Raw genomic sequence first — 5,781 nt, forward strand, 5'->3', positions numbered from 1 at the left:
ATTGAACTGTTTAATTGATATGGTGGTCCAAACTTTATGTTTTGAATGAAGAGACTAGAACTGGATATTTTATGGCTTAGAGATATGACTTGAAAGTCTTGGTATGACGATACCAAAATAGATGAATGCCATAACAGAGTAAGATATTTAGATTTTGACTTCAAAGAATCATGTCTTAAAGGGTTAAAAATGGGCTTAAAGAGAATTACGTGATTACCCAAAGAAGTCTTGAGTTCAGATAACTCATAGCTCAAAATCGTGTTTTGCCAATATAGGTTTATTATGTCCCCAAGAGGGGCAGTACGTATAATACCATTTTTCTTTCAATCAAGTTTTATCTTTAAGAAGAGTAAGGGATTACTTCCCAAATGTGAAGTATTTTAAACTACGTAGAATTTCCCGTATAACAACTTTCTGTCATGTAGAGAATTGAATAAGCTTTCTGTCGATATCAAATTCGCCCAAATCCAACACTCAGGCGAAGAGTTAGAACCACTTTAGTGAGAAAGTGTGCCATCTGGCACTTTATCGCATCGCAGAGCCATCCAAAATAGCTATTGTCAAATTCCAGTGAGCCTCCGTGATTCCACCAAATTGCGGTGACTTTCCTGTTTGCAAATAAGGTGGCAAAGAGATTTCCACCACATCATGCCATCAAGAAGGTTCCCAATTATCCAATTGTGAGTAAGCTGGCACGATTACGGCGTGTCTTGCCAGCATGTAAAATCAAGATTTTTCCAGTTCTGAATTTTTATTCCAAGGGAAAAATGGTTATTTTTCTACTTCTATATATACTCCTTAACACGGGATTTCTTATTATTTCACCCAAATATCATTGTTTCCTCAATTTTCTTTAAGAACAAGACCTAGGGTTTCTAATCCAAGACCCAAATAATCAAGGTTTCACCATGAATCTTTCAAGAATTTCATAGCAAGGTATGTTGGATGTTGATTCTTGGGTTCCTTCCACCAAAGAAGTTCAAGAATCCTTTGTAAAATTATAAAGTTTATGTTGATTTATGTGAATAGAAATTAAAGTTCATGTTGTTGATAAGTTGTGATTCATGTTTTGATTATAAGAATTCAAGATTTGACCCTAGTATGTGTTGATTATGCGATATTTATGATAAAGCCCCTTCAAGAAGCATGTTAAATTATGTAATTATGTTAATTGGGTGTATTGAATGTTGTATGACCAAAGTGTGCCTCCCATATGTTTGATAGAATGCTTATGTGAAGAAGATGTGCATGCCAAGTGTTTGTTGAAGGACCTTTATAAATGAATTTAGATATGTTGTAAGAACTCCCATGTGTGTGTATTCCTTATTTGATGAGTTATGAAATAATAGCATGCTTCCCTTTACAGTTACATGTTTAAGATTCCCAAGTGCTCGAAATAATGCTTTATTGGTTATATTGTGAATGATAGTCTATTGTTATGATTATTACGAAAGAGTTGTCACATCTTATTTATTTATGTTATTGAGTCCTGGGGGTATTTAATACCCAAAAACGTAGTTTTTTGTCTAGAGCCAAGTCAGTCTCAAGATAATCTCAGTCATGCTCTGATCAGTATATTTCAGCTAGTGACAGTAGTTAAGAAAACTCAGTAAATCTTAGTATTCAGTCTATCAAGATCAGTACTAAGTTTAGATTTCAGTAAAACTCAGTAAGTTACAGAAATCAGTCGTATTCAGACAAAAGTAGAATTAGAAGTATTATATTAGATAATAAAATCAAGTAAACTCAGTCAGATCAGTCAAGTAAGATAATCAGTAATAGATTTAGCTTAGTCTAGAACAGTCTAAGAATTACCTCAGTGTCTATTCAGTTAGGAGTAGGATTCAGCACTGGGCGAAGGCAAGGATGACAACTTCCCCGTTATTTTAGGCAGAGTCATTAATTACAATCCCTGCACTTTATAACTTCATAGCCAGTTCAGGATAAGGAGTCACCCATTATATTAGGCTTGAATACCTCCCTGGAGTTACCCATTATATTATGCTTGGCTCCAACCAGGTGCCACCCGTTATATTAGGCATGGCATCTTGGGTTCAGAGAGAAGTGTATTTACTCATGGCACGGTACTGACACCCTCTCAACAGGGGTTACAGGTTGGACCCCAAGTAAGCTAGAAGGGGCATGTCAGTTAGATAACTACCTCCTACAGTCTCAGTTTTAGATTCAGTCTCAGTAATAAAATTCAGCTTAGGAATCACCCATTATACTAGGCTTGACTCCCTCTTAGAGATCACCCATTATATAGGCTTGATCTCACATTCAAACAATCATATTCATTATCAGTAGACTTAAAGATCACCCGTTATATAGGCTTTATCTCAGATTCAGAAAATCACATTCATTATTAGAAAACTTAGAGATCACTCGTTATATAGGCTTGATCTCAGATTCAGACAATTATACTCATTATTAGTAGACATCATAGATCACCCATTATAAAGGCTGGATCTCAAATTTAGACAATCATATTAATTACCAGTAGACTCAGAGATCACCCGTTATATAGTCTTGATCTCATATTTAGACAATCATATTCATTATCAGTAGGCTCAGAGATCACCCGTTATATAGTCTTGATCTCAGAATTCAAACAATCATATTCATTATCAGTAAACTCAGAGATCACCCATTATATAGGCTTGATCTCAGATTCAGACAATCATATTCATTATTAGTAGACATCAGAGGTCACCTGTTATATAGGGTTGATCTCAGATATAATAAATCGGTATCAGTATCAACACGATTAGTCACCAATCTCAATAGACTCAGTTATTCAGTCTCTCAGTATTAGTAAACTCATACATCAGTGCTACTATACTCAGACATCAATAAGATAGTAATAAGAAACCAGTATTCAGAGTTTGTACTCACTGTTACTGCGATGCCAGTTTTGGTTTGTGCATTCATGCATATGTCCTCATTGAGTATTCTCATGTTATTCAGTTAAGCTATGTTAATGAAAAAGCCATGCATTTAGTATTACCTTATCTAGCATACCAGTATATTCAAAGTACTGACACATACTTTCTCTTGCACTATAGTATCTTATACCATAGGTTTAGAAGCATGAGATCCAGAGCTCCCTTAGTAGTCCAGACTCAATCAGCAGTAGTAGACGTAACAGTTATTCCTGTTCATTCGAGGATTATCCTTATTTTAATATGGCATTAGACTCAGTTTATTTTTAGAAGATGGAGTTAGTTGGGGACATATCCTATAGTTTAGATAGTTAGAGGCTTCTCGGACTGATGTATTAGTATTTAGTTTTCAATAGTTATTATTTTAGATGTTTTGAACATGATGGAAAGTTTCCACCAGTTTTTCGTATTTATTACCTATATGATGCAATTCTCAGGTACACATATCAAAAAAGTGTTAGCTTGTGGTCCCACGGGGTGATGAGCACCATGTGATGACTAGGGGGTAGTCCCGGGTCATTACAGTACGCTGGCCTAGTGCCCTTGGCATATTAGAGATAAAGACTCCAGCCCTTGAGGCAAACTTGGGTTGGGGGCTTGGCCGCCAATCCAAGGGTGGATTCCATATAGCCTATGGGATTCTAGAGTTGTAGGGTGTACCACCTAGCTCAGAAGTAAAACAAAGAGTGAGTCTTGGCTTCAAAGAAATGTTTCAAAGTCCTTAAAGTATGCCCATGAGTTTTCATATATTATATGTAAAATGTTTTATGAATTTCTCTGACTTATGTTATATATAAATACATTATTTTGGATTACTCTGCGTACCAGTACATCTGTATTGATCCCCTATATTTCAGGATCTAAGACACAGTCCCAAGGTCCCGCTAAGTAGTAGACTAGGTTTTCCTAAGTTTGCAGTTAGTGAGCATCCCTTATTCCGAAAGGCCTTATTGATTTGACATTGATATTTCATTTTAGTTTATGATCCAACTGGGGACCTTATCCCAGTTTTCAAACAGAAGTTGTTTTCATATTTTCTAGAGATTTCACAGACTGGTGTCATATATTTTTGAATAATTATGAGCTTATATTTAATTTTATTCAGTTGAGTAAGAGAATGTTCATGTATCCATTTTGGCTATTTTTTTAGTATTTCCTTATAGTATATGAGTTGTGTATATGATTATTAGTTAGAGAAGGGGTGCCTGGGCCTTCATGATTAGGGATGCCCATTGCGGCCTGGGCCTCAACTCAGGTTGTGATCGGTATATGAGTGAAAATGAGATGGCTAAACTAAGCAGGAGAGGACTTCTTGATGACCAGAGTATTACAAAATTGAAGCTCTGTGAGCACCATATTTTTTGGAACCAGAAGAGTATCAAATTCACTAAAGGCATCCACTCAACTAAAGACACACTTGATTATATTCATTCTGATCTCTGGGTCATTCTAGAGTACCTTCTAGAGGAGGTGTGAATTACCTATTGACTATTATTAATGACTATTCCACAAAAGTCTGGGTGTTCTTCCTGATGCAAAAGAATGATGTGTTGCCTACTTTCAAGGAGTGAAAGATTATGATTAAAAAGCAAATAGCGAAGCAGATAAAATGCCTTTGCACTGATAATAGCTTAGAGTTCTATTTTAATTAATTTATTGCTCTGTGCAAGTCAGAAGGAATTATGAGGAACTTGATAGTTCATCATACTCCACAACAGAATGGTGTGTCCAAAAAAATGAATAGGACTATAATGGAGAAGGTTTGTTGAATGCTCTCTAATGCTGGTTTACCCAAGTCTTTTTGGGCAGAAGATGCTTCCAAAACCTATCTTCTTATTAACTACTCTCCCTCAGTTGAGATTTATAAAAAGAATCCACAATAGGTAGGGTCTGGTACTCCTGCTTGTTATTTTGATTTGAGGATATTTTGATATCCTACTTATTCTTATGTTAATAATGGAAAGTTGGAACCTAGATCTATCAAATGCTTATTTATGGGTTATAAGATTGGTTTTAAAGTTTAGAAGCTTTGGTGTCCAGAAAATATAAAAGTTATAATTAACAGAGATGTTGTGTATGATGAAACTACCATGCTTTAGGCTCCCTCCGAATTTAGTGCTTTTCCCCTAGATGAGTTTAGTGACATGAATCAGCAAAACTCGAGCACCCACATTGAGTTGCATATTGGAGCATAGTCTACACCAGTGCCTACTTCTCAGTCTAGCTCAAAGATACACAGTGGTTCAATTTCTTCTTCACCACCAGTGATACCACAATATTCTATTGCTAAAGACAGGCCTAGAAGATATATTAGAGCTTCTCAAAAGTATGTTGAAGTTGATTTGGTTGCTTATGCATTGAATGTAGTAGAAGGTATTATAATGCCCCAAATTTTGTACCCAGAATGCTACACGGTGCTCATGACCCCGAAGGACCACAAGCTAACCCATGGTTGATATCTGTACCTAGATATTGCATAAAATACTTTATAATGTGGAAACATGAACTGATAGGCCATAAGGTTCAATACTGAACATAATCTGAATGATATAGTATTTGTGTGGGGTAATAGAATACCAAAAACAAGACTAAAAAAGGCTAAAGTTATAAACATGATAGTCTAGAAAGTCTCTAACTGACTGAACTGTCTAAGTAAGGAGTTGATGGGATATGTCCCCAACTAACTCCAACTAATAGATTAATTACTGAGATAATAGGGAAATAATCATGTCCTCAAAAGATGAAGACTCACTTCTAACTCTGTCTGTAGACATCTGGAATCTACTGTTGCTCTGGACCTCGTGTGCTTGTGTCTCTAAAACTATGGTATAATAAACCA

Source organism: Capsicum annuum, chromosome 9 (assembly GCF_002878395.1).
Source record: "Capsicum annuum cultivar UCD-10X-F1 chromosome 9, UCD10Xv1.1, whole genome shotgun sequence".
Classification (NCBI taxonomy): Eukaryota; Viridiplantae; Streptophyta; class Magnoliopsida; order Solanales; family Solanaceae; genus Capsicum; species Capsicum annuum.